Raw genomic sequence first — 18,792 nt, 5'->3', positions numbered from 1 at the left:
ACTTAACATCAAAAGCTTAATTTTCCTAGTTTATGAATGTGACAGGTCGCATTTTCCAATGACGGCTACAGTGGTATATTTAGCCCAACCACATGGTCTCCTACAATGCACGTGATGCCCCTCCCACTGAGGGGCTCCTTACTGCCCCAACCAATGGACTGCCAATCTAGGTCATGAAATGTGTGGACCCCTGCCTGGCACGTGCACTCTCTCTTTCTCTCCCTCCCCATGACCACAGTGTCACCTCCCACCCTCTGTCTCTGTCTCTCTGCCTCACCATCTCTCTCCCGATGTTCACCTTTGGAACTCAGCCACCATGTTGTAAGGAAGTCTTGACCACAGGGAGAGGCCATGTGTAATGTTCTAGTGACAGCCCCAGCTGCAGTCCTAGCTGGCAGCTATCACCCCCCAGCCAGGCCTGTGGGTGGATGAGCCTTCAGGGGGTCCAGCCCCCAAGCTTCCTGTCGTCCTGCTGAAGCCCAGACTTCAGGGAGCAGGGTGGAGCCATCAGTGCTGTACCCCATCCCTGTTCCTGACCCACAGAAATGGATAGCAAATACAGTCAATAGGAGTGTAATTTTCTATTTTAGGTATTTGTGAAAATTAAGTGAGACTATGTGAAAAGGTTTTGTAAACCATTATGAGATGCACCAGTATTGGACATTATTATGACAATACTTATGAGAAGCGCCTTGGGCTCTTGAGCATGGAGGTACAGTTGTAGTATTTCTTTCTAAGCTGCTGTTATGGTTTGAATGTTTGTGTCTTCTCCGAAATTCATGTTGAAACTTCATCCCCAGTGCAGCAGTAGTAAGAGGTGGGGCCTTTAGGAGGTGGCAGGCCATGTGGGTTCTGCCCTCACGAATGGGACTAGTAACCTTATAAAAGGGCTGGAGGGAGCTAGCTTGGCCCATTCTTGTGTGGCCCCAGCTCTGAGTGTCACTGGCTCCCCTGTGCCCACTGCTGCTGGTTCTGCTGCAGAGACAAACCCACAGAGAGGGTGGAGCTCCAGCCTCACTCTCTTGGTGACTCCGCGATGCTAAAAGTAAATAAATTTAACAGACACTTTTGAGGGACCACCAACCCAGCCCTTTGGTCGTGTGAGGACACAGCATTGAAGGCGCCATCTTGGAAACACAAAACCATGTCCTCACAGACTTGGAACCTGCTGGTGTCTTGATCTTGGACTTCCCAGCCTCCAGAGCTATGACAAATAAGTTTCTATTGTGTATAAATTACCCAGTCTATAGTTTTGGTTACAGCAGCACAAATGGTCTAAAACAGTCATGCTGATACTTTTAATAGAAATTTGATAAGGAAAGTCTTGCAAGATCTGTGAGTTCTTAATACATAGTATGTTTTCCATCCCCTGTCTCTGAGGTGGTGGTGCCCTACAGCACCTGCTGCTAGTGTGATGGCCACCATCTACTGAGCATCTGTTTTGTACCAGGTGCGAGTAACCTGGAGCAGAGACTTTCCCTGCTGGGAACTAGTAATTCCCATCATTCCTCAATTGGCAGGATCCCTGTGACTGGATTTTCCGCAGAATTGGGTGTCAGAAGCTGCCTAGTTGTCAGGGCGATTGCTCTGCTCTGAAACCCAGGGTGGGTGGGGCCGCGGCTCACTGTGGAGGCACAGGACATCCTCCTATACCAAAGCACTGGGGTCCAACGTGGCCCGTGGTGTGAGGCATGGCAGATGCCATACAGTGTGGGGCTTAACTTAGCCACAGAGTTCAGACAACTATGTCCGATCCTGAAGTGTTATTTTCTCTATATATTACTAGTTTATATACATAAAATTATTAATGCTGATATGGCACTCTTTTTACATGAAAACTTTCGAAGAGCATGAAGTGAATGCATTTGGCCTCTGATGGAAGGAGAGAGAAGGGACGGGGAATTGACTTCCTGAGTCATGGACTGGACGCTGGATGTAGTACCTGTATTGATCAGATTTCCCCAGGGAAATAAAACCAAGTCTATATCCAGATATATCTCAAGGGAGACAGAGCGAGGGGAGGGGTGTGTTGAAGAACCCGTCCTGCACAGTTCTGGGGCCTAGTGGGTAAGTCTGATTTCCTGGGCAGCTGGAAACCGAGGCAGGATCAGGCCCTTCCCGGGAGTTTCCTCCTCTGCAGGGGGACCTCGGCCCCCCTCTCCAGGCCTTTCTGCTGACCAGTCAGCCTCCCCACCCCGACGAGGTTATGCAGGATGATCTCCTCTATGACAGGGTAATGGGGGGTGTCATCTCATTTACAGAATACATTCACGGCAGCACCGTGTAACCTAGCATGGTGGCCTGGCCAGGGGACTCCCAAGCCTGACTGTGTCAGTCTACTTTTGGACCTGCCACTCTCCACATTGCCTGAGTCCATACTCGTCTCCAGATCAAGACAGCAGCAAAGTCACGCTGCTGCCCGAAACACAAGTATGCTGCACGCAACTTAAAACATGCTCCTTTTCCTCAGAAGATGAACATTTGGATGATGTCCAGTCTTCTCCTGGATGTCCTGCAGCAGAAATGAGGGAGACCTGTACATAAGAGTCAACCCAGCCGGCACAATCACCCCCATCTTCGCATGCTGGTTCCATGGCACAGGGAGTCCGAGGCTGCCAAGTGGCAGGCCTCACTTTCAGTTCAATGGAATCACTGCTGTGTCTGCTGGTGGAAGCATTTCTCCCTTGGGAACTGAGACCTGTTGGCCAGCAGGGGTCTTGGCGACAGGAAGCAAAAATGTTGCCAGTGAGTCACTAGGGGTAACACTGAGTGGCGCCACTCTTCGTTTCCACCCCGTTGATTCCTGGGCCCGTGAATCTGGGCCAGGAGAGACAGCGCCACATAAAATCTGATGCGGATTTAAAGCATGCACAACCTTGGGAAGAACCTTGCCCCAACCCTGCAAGGGGCTGCCACCTGGCTGGCATGGTAACTGAGTCTTCAAAAGGCCGTTCCTCTGTTCCATGAAGCCAGCCACTCCAGGACAGTGAGAACATAGTAAGACCGGGGAATCCATGAGCGTGGGCCCATTGCAGCACTTCTTTCCTGTGAGGTGAGTTCCTTGGTCAAAAGTGATGCTGTGTAGAATACCATGACAGTGGGAAAGGCATTCTGTAAGCCCCCGGATAGTCGTTTTGGCAGAAGCATTGCATGCGGGGAAGGCAAATCTGTATCTGGAGTAAGTGTCGATTCCAGTAATAACAAAGCACTGCCCTGTCCACAATGGAAGTGGTCCAGTGTAACCAGCCGGCTACCAGGCAGCTGGCTGATCATGCCAGAGAACGGTACCACACTTGGGACTCAGGATTGGGTAAGAGCGTTGCGATAGACTAGGAGAGAGGAAGGAGACCTTTACTACAATTTAAACTTGGAATGGATTGGGTAAGAGCGTTGCGATAGACTAGGAGAGAGGAAGGAGACCTTTCATACAATTTAAACTTGGAATGGATTGGGTAAGAGCGTTACTGTAGAGTAGGAGAGAGGAAGGAGACCTTTAATACAATTTAAACTTGGAAAGATGTTTTCCTTTGAGTGAAGACACTAAGTGAGGAGGAAGGAGCTTGCAAGCCGCCGGGTCATGCACCACTACCTAGACAGTGGTGTTGTCTGCCCAGCAGCCATTTCTCTCAGGTCTTCTCAGCTAGTGCAGCCTCAGTTTTGCTCAGATACTGGCTGAAAAGTCCCCGACCTCAGAGGAGGCCAGTTCCTGCCTCAAGCCGGGGGATAAATCGTGTTGCTCAGAAACAGCCATGGGGCTCCCTTTCTGTGCCAGTAGGTTAGGCTGTGTGTGCCTGTGTGCCCAACTCTTGCCATAAAGTGTAGGAGAAACTTGGCCAGGGGATGCTATGGAAAATATTTTTTCCAGATGAAAAGGAGTATCTTCCCAGAGAGAAAGATTCCTTCTGCACCTACCTCCTACCTTTCTCCTTGAGATGTTGCTGTTTGGAGCTAAGTCAGCTGTCCTGTGACCATCTGTCAACAAAGGTAAGGATAAAAAGACAAGCTCAAAAAGATATTGGCATGATATTTATCAAAGTTATTTTTAAGAGCAAAAATGAAGAAAGAAATTTTTAAAATGTCCATAAAATGAAATGCAGCCATAGACATGTTATTGGTAAGAAAATGTTTATGATAATTTATTAGGGGACAAAGGCAGGTCACAAATGGGATGTAGGAACCCATCTTGAGGGTAGGTGGGCATATCTGCAAAAGACCATAGGAAGATACATCAATATGTGTCATCTTTGAATGGTAAAATTATGAGTGACATTTGTTTTCTAATTTTTCTTCAATCCATTTGTAATACATTGTATACATCCCAGTACTGAATTGTAATGTGAAATGTTTTCTTACAGTGTGATATGGTTTGGATCTGTCCTCACCCAACTCTCATGTTGAATTTCATTCCCAGTGTTGGAGGAGGGAACTGGTGGGAGGTGATGGGATCATGGGGTAGATTTCCCCCTTGCTGTTCTTGTGATAGTGAGTGAGTTCTCCCGAGATCTCCTTGTTTAAAGGGTGTAGCACCTCCCCACCCACTTGCTCTCTCTCTGCTGCTAGACATGTGAAGACATGCCTGCTTCCCCTTTGCCTTCCACCATGATTATAAGTTTCCTGAGGCCTCCCCAGAAGCCGAAGCCTGTACAGCTTACAGAACCGTGAGCCAATTAAACCTCTTTTCTTTATAAATTACCCAGTCTCAGATGGTTCTTTATAGCAAAGCCAATACACAGTGGAACACAGTTTAAAAAAAAAAGAAAAAATAGTCAGTGTTTTTCAAAACGGGACTTTACCTAAAAGTAGAATCACTGTATTATTGGGAATGCAAAAATCTTCAACGTGAATAGAGGTGTAGTTTCCTGGGGCAGCCATAACAAATCGTCACAAAGTAAATAGCTCCCAAGAACAGAAATGTGTTGTTTCTCAGTTCTGGATACAGAGTCAGAAATTAAGCTGTCAGCAGCTGTCCTCCCTCTGAAGGCTCCAGAGGAGAATCCTTCCTTGCCTTTTCCAGCTTTTGGTGGCTCCAGGCATCCCTTGGCTTGTGGCTGCATCAGTGCAACCTCTGCCTCCATCTTTATATGGCTTCTCCCTTGTGTCACTGTGTCCTGCCCTCCTAAGGGCACTGGTCATTGGATTCAGGACTCCAAATCCAGGATGATTTCATCTCAAGATCTTTCACTTGACTCATCTGCAAAGACCCTTTTGTGAATCTTTTGTGAATAAGGTCCCATTCATAGTTACTAGGGGTTAAGACACACGTATTTTTTGGAGGGACGTTATTCAACCCAGTAGAGTGGATAATACCAAATGGCTTTCAAAAGGGACTTTTACTACTGAATTCTCATGACAGGAGGTTGTGAGAATTCCACTTACTCTGTATCCTCACGTTGTTTATTGTCAGGTTGTTTAATTTTGCTAATCAGGTTCCTATGAATTATTATCTCTCTTTTCCCATTTGCCCCAATAATACTCGCTGGTGGTACTTGTGGTTGCAGCATTTACCCCAAGACACCTTTGCCACCATTATGTTTTTAGTAGTGGTATTTCCATTTGCAAAATATAATAAGTCTTGATTGCTGAAAATGTTAAATCCTAGAAAACGTAGCATTCCTACATGTGATGTTAACACTGTTCTTAAACAGTTGTTGGCCGAAGATTTGTTTGATGAATCCAAGTCTTCTGAAATAGATGATTCTCATGGTTCAGATTATTCTGATGTTAGCTTTGTTTAGAAATAATTCCAAAAACAGTTTTTCTATTTGATTTTCACATTGAAAATCAGTCAGATTTGCTTCAGCCTCAAAGAGTGTGTTTATGTGAAAGCAAATGAGCACTGGCAGTGAGCTGCACTTTTTTCTTTGTAAACAGGAGAAAGGTTAATTCATATTTTTCTGATTACTAAAGAGATTATCTTCTTTCTTTCTTTTCTTCTCCTTTTGCTATTCATGTTTCTATTCATGTCTTCTGTGAAACACTTGTTCATGTCTTTTTTCCATTTCTATCGTGTTTGTTTCTTTTTGATTTGCAGGTCATCTGGCTAACTTTGTCAGGAGGGACCAGTCTTCATGGCGTCTGTAGCATTTTTCATTTCCATCCGTAATGCACCAGTGCTCCAGACGCTCCCCATCCTTGCCAGCATTGAGTGTTTGGAACCTGTTTTATTGCAGGCCTGCTCATAGGCACGCAGTTGCATCTCGCGGTGGCTTTAAGTTGCATCTCCAAAAGGGCTAATAATGCTGAATATCTTTTCATGTGCTAAGGTGCTTTCCATATATTCTCTTTGGTGACACTCTGTTGCCTACTTTTATACTGGTTGTTTATTTCCTACTGTTGAGTTTTCAGAGTTCTTTATAGACTCTGGATAACAGTCTTTAATTGGATATGTGACTTGCAAATATTTTCTCTCAGTCTATAGGTTACCATTTAAGTCTGCTCAGCAGTGTCTCTTGCAAAGGAGAAAATTTTACTTTTGATCAAGTCCAATAATTTTTTCGTTTGATTGATGAAGTTATGTTTTGGAGTCATATCTACCAGCTCTTTGCTTAATCCCAGGTCACAAAGAATTTCTTCTACACTTCTTTCCAAACATTTTATAGTTTTGTGTTTTACATTTAGTTCTAAGTTCTGTTTCCGTTTTGTATAAGATGCGAGGGTCAAGTCAAGGCTCTTTTTACTTATTTAACTTTTTGCATATGGTTGTCCAATTGTTCCAACACAATTGTTGAAAAGACATCTTTTCTCCTTTGAGTTGCCTTTGCAACAGTGTAAAAACCCAAATGGTCATGTTTGTGTGAGCTTATTTCTAGACTTTCCAGTGGGCATCCTTTCTGTGACAGCACATATAGATATCCTTTCTGTGATAGCATCCTTTCTGGATAGCATCCTTTCTGGATATCATCCTTTCTGTGACAGCATCCTTTCTGTGACAGCATCCTTTCTGTGATAGCATACTTCCTTCCTCACCACATCTTTACAATGTCTTAAAATCGAGTAATGTGATTCCTCCAACTTACTCATCTTTTTCAAACATGATTTGGCCATTCTATTTTCTTTGACTTTCCAGATAAACTTTAAAATTTGGTTCACTATATCTATAAAAAAATCCATAATTTGGGGGACTTCCCAGCTCTTAGGATGGATATATTTTGTCTATTCTGGAAAATTCCCAGTCTGTCTCCACTTCTTCCCATAACCATTCTGTAATTCTCATCATAAATGTGTCAATCATCCTCACTTGATCCTTAAAGCCTCTTGATATTTATTTCCGATTTTTCTCTTTTTTTTCTTCCAGAACTGCATTCTGAATAATTTCTTCAACTTTATCTTCCAACTTCTTGATTCTCTCTGCAGTTGTATCAAATGTGCTGCTTACCCTTTCTGCTGAGTCTAATTTCAAATATATGTTTAAAAATCCTAGGGCTTTTGAGTGGTTTTGAAATCTTCCTGGTCAATTTTGACAACATTGTGCTGCTTTCTCAGACTTTTAATATCCTCATTTATTTCCTTCAATGTGTTAAACATTCTTGTTTTCTGTTCTGTATCTAACACTTTCTGTATCTTCAGTTCTTCGCAGTTGACTTTTTGCCTCATGTCTTGTTTCCTGTGTGTTTCTTGGTTTTGATTATGAGCCCATGTGTCTTGATATTTTATCTATTGTAATTCTTTGAGGACTTAAAGTGAGTTTCTTCAAGGAGGATTTTATTTTGTTTCTTCCAAGAACTCAGGAGTACTATCAATTCTGGGATGCTTCAAGTTAAATTTTTGTCTTTCTTAAAAATCATATGTTTAGTGTACATTTGGACCTCAAAGCCCGTGAACACAGGCTTATGGCTGGAAATTCTGAGAGAAGACTTTACTTATGCTGCTCTCAGAGCCAAGGCTGGGGCCACCATCAGTGGGCAGAAGTTTCTGTTCCACTGATTCGGGTACTGTGCCCTGGCTGCCCCACACAGGCCTCAGGCTGCGTCTCCTTCGGGCGTGAGGTCCGCTGAAAGTCAGATGACCGGGACCATGGGTGCTAGCAGACACCTCGGGGAAGAGTGCCAGTTTAAATGCACACCTTTCTTTTCTCAGAGTATTTATGACTCTGATAAATTCTGTTATTTTTCCTCAAACTCAGCCATTCAGTAAAAGAATTTTTTTTCTTTTCATCTATCTGGCATGTTAAGTGTGGTGCACCAAAGCTAGTTATTTTTGAAAAGCAAATCCATCACATTATTGAAAATAAAGTCCAGGCACCTTGAACTTTAAAATTGTAAACGCACCCATCATTGCTCCATAACTCATAGCAGATAATGTGATCTAACCTTCCTCATTTTGTAGATAAACTAACTGAGACTCAGACCTATAAAAGTTAAGCAGGAAAGAACACAGAGATGGGATGGAAGCCACAGGGGGCCCCTGGCAGGACGCTCTGCCCGTCCTCCTCTGTTCCCTGAGCAGCCAGTGTCCAGTTCAGGGCTTTGTAGCTGAATGCACAGCCCCAGCCTTGCTGACATAGCACCTTCATCCCAGGCTTTGCAGGTGGCCAGTGGCGGGGAACAGTGGCAAAGTCCCCCGGGGGGTCTGGTGAGCAAGCGCAGGGGAGATTCGTGACAGGAACCGTGCCCAGACTGAACAGAAGGGGCGATAAGCAGTGCCCCGCCAGCCCGCGAGCCACAAGGAGCCACACGGAGACGTCACACGGCACACGTGGAGTCCCACACACACATCGCACAGAGTCCGGGCTCTACACATTTGCAGGCGGCTTGCACATCAGGAAAACCAGTGAAGCCCCCGCGGAAGGAAGACTTTCCTGGCTGTGCGTGCTGGTTGGATACAGCCCGAATTAGTGTTATTTTCCAACGTGAAGTTCTGTTTTGGCTGAAATAAGAAAGCGACCCACACTCGGAAGGAAGCACCTGAGACTCGTGTCCTTCCTCGTTGGCTCCTTGGTGCTCGGCGGTGCCAGACCGCTGTCCGAGAGACCACATCTCAGTGGACACAGCGCATCTGTGTGGCCAGCACAGACACAGAACCCCAGAGTAAGCCTCCTCCCGCCTCCCCAAACCCACACCCATGCCAGCGTCTCTGCGCTCACCCCATTGTCCCTGCAGGCCCTGGCTGGGCGTGAACTGGGCCCCTTCATCCCAGCCCGGTGTCCGGGTGCCGCCGAAAAGGCCGAATTCTGGTTTCCTGCAGCCAGCAGGTGGGCCTCGGCTTTCCATCAAGATTTTTTCCCGGGAGGGTATTATCTCACCTGAACAAAACTCAGAAGGAGTCAGAACGGGCTCCGGAAGAACTGTGTGCTCTCTGACTTTTCAAAACCTTACAGAAACAGCAGCCCACCCCAGGCTCCTGGTGCTGTGAAGGCTGATTCTGATTCCCAGGAGGTGGGCAGTGTCTCCTGGCGTCTGTTTCTGCCCCTGCTAATAGGGCTGGATGCAGAGCTTTTCTGACCTGAGGGAAGAATCAGGGAATCCACCACTAATTCACTCAAGTGCCAGCGACCCAGGATCTTATCCATAAAGACTCTAGAATGCTGAAGCAGCTCCCAAGAGCCTGGAAAATGCAAAACAAATTTATCCTCCCTAAAAATAAAAATTCAGAAGATAGGCATTTTTGATATCAACATGAAAACAAAGCACCCGTTAATAAAAATATAAATCTTACATTAAATCACCACTCTTCGTTGAATTTGAGGAGGCAGTGGTAGCAGACTTGCTGGAAATATTTCTTCCCTCCTAATTTTTTGATACCTTTTCCAATTTATCCCAGATCTCATCTCTTCTACACAGCCTGCTCCATCCTTTCTCAAGAGTGAAATGATGACTCTCCTTCATCTCCACCTTTCACAGTCTCTCTGCCCTGCCCACTAGGGGAAGAGTGCCTGGGCACTGCAATAATTTAGTACCAATTGCCCTTCCTTCCTCTATTCCTCCCTCTTTTCCTTCCTTTTTTCCTTCCTTTCTTTTCTTTCTTCCTTCCTTCTTTCCTTTCTCCCTTCCTCCCTCTCTCCCCTCCCTGCCTTCTTTCTCTCTTCATTCCTTCCTCCTCCCCCCTCCTTCCCCTCTTCCTTCCCTTCTTCCTTTCCTTCCTTCCTCTCTCCCTCACTCTTTCCCTTCCTTCTTTCTTTCTTCCTTCCTCTCTCCCTCCCTCTTTCCTTTTTTCCTTCCCTTCTTCCTTCTTTTTCTTTCTCCCTCCCTCCCTCTCCCCTCATTCCCTGCCTTCCTTTCTTTATTCCTTCCTCCTCCCTCCCCTCTCTTCCTTCCTTCCTTTTTTCCTTCCTGCCTTCCTCCCTCCATCCCTTCCTTCTTTCCCTCCTTCCTTCCTCCCTCCCTCTTTCCCTACCTTCCTTCCTTCTTTCTTTCCTTTTCTTCCCTCCTTTCTTTCTTCCTTCCCTGTCTCTCTCCCTCCCTCCCTCCCTTTCTTCCCTGCCTTCCTCTCTCTCTTCATTTCTTCATTCCTTCCTCCTCCCTCCCTTACGCCCTCTCTCCCTCTCTCCCTCCCTCCTCCCTGCTCCTGCCTCCTCAGCACCCTGGTTTCCCGGTTCCCTGGTTCCTCTGGTTCCCTGGTTCTCTGGGTCCCTTGTTTCCTGGGTCCCTGGTTTCCTGGTTCCCCTGGTTCTCTGGTTTCCTGGTTCCCTGGTTCTCTGGTGCCCTGGTTTCCTGGTTCCCCTGGTTCTCTGGTTCCCTGGTTTCCTGTTTCACTGTTTCCTGGTTCTCTGGTTTCCTAGTTCCCTGGTTTCCTGGTTCCCTGGTTCCCTGCTTCCTTGGTTTCCTGGTTTCCTGGTTCCCTGGTTCTCTGGTTCCCTGGTTCCCTGGTGCCCCGGTGCCCTGGTGCCTTGGTTCCTGTTCCCATGGCTGCCACATCTATTATGCATGCACCCCTCCTGTTCCATGAAGGTAATGGGTGCTCCTCCTCCCTTGATCTTTCTTTGCTCTTCTCTTCCAAAAAAAGTGAGGGGTGCATATTAAACAAACACTCATCACAGTCTTCATTATTTTGGCAAGGAAAACAAATGGGAATCAAATTGTCTTTTTCCTGTCAGGGTGCTGATGAAGGAAACGTCAATAAACCGAACAATGTGTGACTGCCTGGCTTGAGATCTTCGAGTGCAATAAAACAAAATAAAATCCTAACAGGGAGAAGAGTTTCATCATGTTCTGTTTCAAACTCCAGGCTACACTTTCTCCATGCTAACCAGTCCTCACCTGACTAACACAGGCTGAATAAGAATGGACATTGGCATGCTCAGGACCTACAGGCAAGATCCCAGCAGGCTGATGCCCTCAGATCCAGCCCCAACCCCAGCCCCAGCTCCCTCATGTCACGCAGCCACACACAGCCCCACTGCCTTGACTACAGGTATGGTCAAGGCACGAATGGTTGATCTCAAATATCTCCAGGCATTGTTACTCACCGAGAGAGCTTGGACAATCATGTGCAAAGGCAGAGACAGAGAGACAGAGAGAAAGACAAAGGAGTAGGGGGAGAGGCTTTTGAAAGAGCATTCAAGGATGTTCGGAGGAAGACATCCAAGCATGCAAGTGGCCTGTTAGCTCTGATGTGACCTAGTACACTTGCTTCAGCAGGAAGCCACACAAGTCCAAGCATCAAGTGACCTGTGAGCCCTACTGTGAACTAGTACACTTGCTTCAGTAGAAGTCACACAGGATCCTTAAAGCATCCTCATTCTTTCTCTGTACAAGTTCTGGATGGAGGTCTCGTGAGGGATTTGGGCAGAGGGTGATGAAGACACAAAACGGGCCAGTCTCCAGATTCAAGGGAGAGCTGGAGACAGCATTTGTAGGTCGACCAGGCAGCTTTGACCAGGTGTGACAAAGGAAGCCCAGGTGTCTAGTCTATTCATGTTTCTATCACAAAATGCCTCTGAACTGGTAATTTATAAACAATAGAAATTTATTTTTTATCGTTCTGGAGGCCGGAAGGTCCATGATCAAGACACCAGCTGGTTCCTGGCTGGTGAGGACCCAGCCTCTGCTTCCAAGATGGCGCCTCTGGGCTGCATCCTCACGTGGGGAGAGGGTGGGAGAAGAAAAGAGGCTGGGCATGCCCTTCAGCCTCCATTGTAAGGTGTGGATCCTGTTCACGAGGGAGGAGCCCCCATCACTCAACCTCCTCTTAGAAGGCCCCACCTGTTAACGTCACATGGGGCTTAGGTTTTGCTATACACATTTGAGAGGCACCAACATTCAGACTATAGCACAGGGTGGTCCCCCACTGCTTCCCATACTGCCAGAGGCTGGGGCAGCCCCCCGGCCACCATGTTCCGCCATCAGGATGGCTCCTGTCAGCCAGGTGTGCGGGGCCTGGGCACACTGGCAAGAAGCAGGGAGGGCAGCACAGACCCAGCCGCCCTGTGGCTGCTCTGGGAGACTGTGTCCCTGTTGGAGACTGCCATAGATCCACGATCCGTCCCAGCCATTGCTCCATCTGTCTTGTCCATCAACCCCTCTGCCAGTATCATATGGTAAATAGTACCATGAATACTACAGTTCCAGGCACCCAGGTCACATCAGAGAATGGACGAGTTAGAGTTTAACGACACAGTTTGTAGCTGGGGCTGCTTCAGAGCTGATGACTGGGATGGCATTGCTGCTCAGAAGTGATGACTGGGTGGCATTGCTGCCTGGAGCTGATGACTGGGTGGCATTGCTGTCTGGAGCTGATGACTGTGGTGACATTGCTGCTCAGAACTGATGACTGGGTGGCATTGCTGTCTGGAGCTGATGACTGGGTGGCATTGCTGCCTGGAGCTGATGACTGGGTGGCATTGCTGCTCAGAACTGATGACTGGGTGGCATTGCTGTCTGGAGCTGACAACTGGGTGGCATTGCTGCCTGGAGCTGATGACTGGGTGGCATTGCTGCTCAGAGCTGATGACTGGGTGTCATTGCTGCCTGGAGCTGATGACTGGGTGGCATTACTGTCTGGAGCTGATGACTGGGTGGCATTACTGTCTGGAACTGGTGACTGGGTGGCATTGCTGCTCGGAGCTGATGACTGGGTGACATTGCTGCTCAGAGCTGATGACTGGGTGGCATTACTGTCTGGAGCTGATGACTGGGTGGCATTGCTGCCTGGAGCTGGTGACTGGGCGACATTGCTGCTTGGAGCTGATGACTGGGTGGCATTGCTACTCAGAGCTGATGACTGGGTGGCATTGCTGCCTGGAGCTGGTGACTGGGTGGCATTGCTGCTTGGAGCTGATGACTGGGTGGCATTGCTACTCAGAGCTGATGACTGGGTGGCATTGCTGCCTGGAGCTGGTGACTGGGTGGCATTGCTGCTCAGAGCTGATGACTGGGTGGCATTGCTGCCTGGAGCTGGTGACTGGGTGGCATTGCTGCTCGGAGCTGATGACTGGGTGACATTGCTGCCTGGAGCTGGTGACTGGGTGGCATTGCTGTCTGGAGCTGATGACTGGGTGGCATTGCTGCCTGGAGCTGGTGACTGGGTGGCATTGCTGCCTGGAGCTGGTGACTGGGCGACATTGCTGCTCGGAGCTGATGACTGGGTGGCATTGTTGCTCGGAGCTGATGACTGGGTGGCATTGCTGTCTGGAGCTGATGACTGGGTGGCATTACTGTCTGGAGCTGGTGACTGGGTGGCATTGCTGCCTGGAGCTGGTGACTGGGCGACATTGCTGCTCGGAGCTGATGACTGGGTGGCATTGTTGCTCGGAGCTGGTGACTGGGTGGCATTGCTGCCTGGAGCTGATGACTGGGTGGCATTGCTGCTTGGTTGTTGTCAAGCCTCCCCAAGGTCCAAAGTCACAAGAAGGAATGCCCCAGAAGGAGAGGGAATAAAACTGTAGTTCTAGGAGTCTGAGGCCCAGTTTAACCTTTTCTCCATCATTCAGCAGCTTAGAAATTCATGTCATTCTCCTTCTAGGCCTCAATTTCTCTACCTATAAAATGAGGTGTGTGAGCCGAATTCCCTTTACCTGTGAAATCCTAGGACCTCCATCATGTCACTTTCATGCAGCAGAGGCAGTGGCCACTGGAGAGGGACATGAAGGACTGCGCCTGGATCTTGTTTAAATGCAAGGAGCTGGGTTTCGATGACTCCACGAGGGACTTTAGGACCCTACATTACTTATCGACATCAAAAGAGGAGAAGATAAAGCCTCACAATTCTTCCTCCCACTTCCTCAGGTGGCCAATGCTGCTTTTATTGTGGAATGGGTTTGCCACAAAGCCTCAGGCTGATAGATAAGACTCGGGTCTCTGAAAAATGACAGCTTGACATCAAACCAACAAAATCAATTTCTAAATTGATTGAAACCGTTCTCAAATAAAACTCCGCTGGCTTTCTCGAATCCCATTGTAAAAGGTCATCTGGGAAGTAAGTACCATATTTGTTTTAAGTTAGCAGGAGCCCACAGCGCACTTGAGGCCCTACAGTTTCGGGGCCAGGCTGGGATGACTGGGCCCACCCACGCCTCTGCCCTCATCACAGCCCCCAGCTCCAGGGTGCCCACCAGAGCCAGGGCGGGAAGCCACTTCCAGGCTGGCCCTTCGTCTTGGCTCTTTGAAAAGCTTTGGGTGAAGTGTGTCTCTTGGATCAAATAAACAATCAACAACTGGCTGCTGTCATTAAGGGAGAGGGTTACTGCTGAGGGAGACATATCCTGGGGGCATTTTGTGTGATTATGGGGTGATTTATGATTCATAGAGATCAAGCGATAAACATACTGAAATGCCAAGAAAGAAAATTGGAGAGAAAAATTGCTACAAATTTTATTCTTATTTTTTAAGGAGATTTATTTTATTTGCAAGATTTGTAATTGATGCAAAGCCTGTAAATGCAGGTGCCCCGCTGTCAAATCCTCTCCCTTCCAGACCCTTCGTAAAGGCGTGACCTGCTTCAAGAAACATGGTATTTGAAATCTACACATTGAGATACATTAAGAGTGACTGTTCGCATGACAAAAGGGTTTGCCACTTTACAAAAGATTCATCCCAGTGTTTCTTAAAGAACTATACAACTGCGATGTATTTTAAATGCCTTTCAATTAAAAGAATTGACTCATGCTCAACTTTGCTTCAACACTATTTCAACTTTATTTCACCTTAAATATCATACAATAAAAACTTATTGTACTGACTTTTGTCCCGGGGGAATGTGTCTTCCCCTAGGTTTGACGGAGGAATCTGGCTCTGAAGGTTGCACAGCAGAAAACCAGCTCTCATTCTATTCTGCCATTAACTGGTAGCAGCGAGCACGGTCCCTTGGGCGTCAGTTTCCCCATCTGTAAAACAGGGACAAGCTACTTGCCCACTAAGCCTATGTTTCAAAATGGTCATGGGTTTAAAAACACAGAAAACAAAGGTGCCCAGTGCTTACCAACATGAGGTGTTAATATTCTGTCCCCTGGCCACGTCTTAAATGGCCCACCTACCCAGGATGGCTGCTGGACCAGTCCCAGGCAGCGTTATTAGGCGCCTCTGGCTACATTCAGGCTGTTTCCCTCCACGTCCATTTCCAACTTCAAGGCCTTCATGCCAGGTCCCATTTCATCCTCCCTCTGAAACGAGATTAACAGGAAAGGATCCAGTGCCTGTCCGTTCACCTCATGCCACCCAACGTCCATTGATGCCAGGACACCAGGTACTGAGCTCTTCCCACAGCCTGCCCAGGCTTCCACTGGCAATCGGGACCCACTGTGGAGATGAACAAACAAATCCCCCATCTCGGGGACTGCCCACAGTCACACAGCCGGGAACACACATGGGGCCTTTAGTCAGTCTCCTCTGCTGACTCCTGTGCTCTGCCCGCAAGTGAAAGGCCTTCTCCACCATCACCACACCGAGCGGGGAGCAGAGGCCATCCCGGGGCAGTTGGCCACCCGACAGCCTGCACGCACATTGGAAGCTGGGCCTGTCATTTGTTTGGGCCCACGGGAGGAACACGGGGCAAGGGAGATGATCTCCCCGCTGGAGACCTGTGGCATCATCCAGGCCCTTCTCAGCCCTCTCAGCCAAGGCAGGGTGGCACCAAGTTCTTCACCTCTGAGGGGTGAAGTGGCACAGACACCTCTGCAAGCCAGAGCCCTTCCTCCCAGGTCTGCAGCGGCCAGCACCCCTCTCATTTGGTGGTTAGGTCACAAATGTTCTTCCTGAGAATCTCTGCCACCAGTGAAGTGTCCCAGACAGCCGCCATGAAAGAGACCCACGGCAGGCTTCTAGGGAGGGGCTGCCCCAAAGGGACAAGTCCCTGAAGGTCTTGGTGGATGAGCTCAGCTGCAGATGCCAGGCCAGGGGAGTGAGCTCAGGAGCTCTGGATGCTTCTAAGGAGGGTGTCTATGCAGAGATGTGTTTCTTCGTGTTGACATGAAGGGGAAGGGGCGAGTGGAGACCACCATGGTGTGCCATGCTCCAGTGTCCAGAAGACCGTCACATTGCTCAAATCCACAGCCAGGCAGCACCTCTGCAAGCTGGGCGTGTGACGTGGTGGCGTCTTAGTGACAGTTGGCTTGGCTCCTGGAGGGGACACTGAAGGGTGAAGCAGGGGCTTGTCCGGATTGCTGTCCCTCGCCCACCCAGTGCATCCATCTCCATTCCCCTATCCCACCTGGCACAGGGAAAGCTGAGCTGCTGGAGGCACACTGTCCTCAAAGCTCCCTGGCCTCAGCAGCATTAGCCTGGGGCTCGGGCAGTCCTCGAGACTCTGAACTGCAAAGGGACGCAGAGGCAGGGCTTCCACTCACAGGCTGGCTGCCCACCGGCCGCCACTCACACGGGATGCGAGGACCACAGGAGTTCCTTTGATCTTCATTCTGCAGCTCCCACATCTGAGCCCTGGGCACTCACCCCTAAAAATCCTCCTCTCTAAGCAACCAGCGAGGATTCCATGGATGACAAAGGGGTGGGGTGGTGTGGGGAAGGTGCTACCCCCCACAGCCTCCACTGCAGGTGGGAGCTTTGCTGCAGCACAAAGGACCCGAGGGGCCTGCCCCGCTAGAGCCGGGCCCACCTGGCCCCAAGGACCCCGTGGGGGAGCCGGGTGTGGGGGTCGCCATTCATCCTAGAGCTTCCGTCCCAAATATCTCGGCTCTTTTCCTTAGCTTCCCTGCTGACCAAGCATCCTTAACACATGCCTGTGTGTCCACACCGAAAAGCCCACTGTGTGCCTAGTGTCACTTCGCGAAGGCTGTGGGGCCTTCCAGAAGAAATGGAAGTAGCTATGCAGGCTGAGCCGGAGTGGGATCGCAGAGAGGCCTCTGGGAACGGAATGGGTGAAGATCCGTGCACTTGAGAGAAATCACTGCCAGCAGGAAGAGCATGTGGGTCCCTCCTGCTGGCCTCCTTGTCCAGTCCTTTCTGCCAAGAAGAGAGGAAGCACAATGCTTGTCCTCTGTCTTTTTATCAGCAGTGCCCTCAACGTGAAGACGTAGCAGGTAGAAAACAGGGGCTTTGCTCAGTGAAGTCCTGAGGCTCTGGGGAGCCGTGATGTACTGGGGGAGCACCTGCCAGGGCTGTGCAGCTGCGCTGAAAACTCAGCAAATTCGGAGTCAATGATGGACAAACGCCCCCATGAGCAACAGAGCTGTCAGGCCCTGAGCACACTTTCCTTAGGGGACCACACCCCTAGGCAGCGCCCACGGAGCTGCTGAACACACCGCACCAAAGACTGGGACTCCGCACAGCCCCGCGGGGGCATGCCAAGGGCAAGTCCAAATCTACTTGTGAGTGAGGGGACCTCCACCCTGCCCTGGGTTAAATTAACAGCTAAAACACCCACAAACACAAACACACACGTACATGAGCACACGCACACATATGCACCTGCATACATGCACACAAGCACATGTACACACACACACAAAAGTGTACCCATACATGCAACATGCAAGTGCTTGCACAACACACACGCACACATACATACGTGCACACACATATATGCACAAGCACAAACACAAATGCACGCATGTACACAATCACAAGTGCCCCCATAAGGCAACACACATGTGCAGGCACAACACACACACATATAAGTGCACACCTGCATATGCACAGCACATGCATGGGCATGCACTAGTGCACACATACACATGTATGCACAAATGGGCACACATGTGTGCACACACAAACACACATGCACACGCTATGCCCCGTGGCTTCCTTTCTTTTACAAATGTTGCTGCACTGGGAGACGTCACCTCCTTCAACTTCCTTTAAAACACCACCCAGAAATACTGAGAAAATCCCCCTCACAGAAGGTGATGGCCTTATTGATTAAAATAAAATTAGATGGAATTATTTTGGAGACATAATGTCCTTCATCAGTTAAAACGTGTGTTAAATTAATTCATTTGCTGGTTTCAGAACAGACATTAGGAGTCACTGGGGAAGGCCTGTTACAGATGAAATCTCTCAAAAGCCACATGTGGCTTCTTCCCTGTGTGCTGCTCTTCCTCCTGTTGACACGGCACATGCACACACACAACTAACACACGCACTCACGTGCACACTGTCGGATGTTGCAGTGCATACTCCATTTCCACATTCGTGACTTTATAAGGCCTTCCTTTCTGCTTGGGTGTGGCGAGGCTCAGATGCACAGCTGGCCTCCAAGCTGTGGACAAGCTGTCCAAAGCCCCATGCCCTCCAGGAGCTGGAGCTGCCGTTTTGCATCTTTTTTTTTCTGTTTCCACTGGTTCTTCCTCTCTCCTTCTCTAACCACACAATGTGAAAATACTCCCGGACCGTGCATTGCCTGTTTATTATGCTGCCTCTGAAACACAGATCCCATTATGTGGAGAGAAATGAAAGGAGAACCCGC

This window comes from Symphalangus syndactylus, chromosome 15 (genome assembly GCF_028878055.3).
Source record: "Symphalangus syndactylus isolate Jambi chromosome 15, NHGRI_mSymSyn1-v2.1_pri, whole genome shotgun sequence".
Lineage (NCBI taxonomy): Eukaryota > Metazoa > Chordata > Mammalia > Primates > Hylobatidae > Symphalangus > Symphalangus syndactylus.
Note: the sequence above shows the minus strand (reverse complement) of the source record.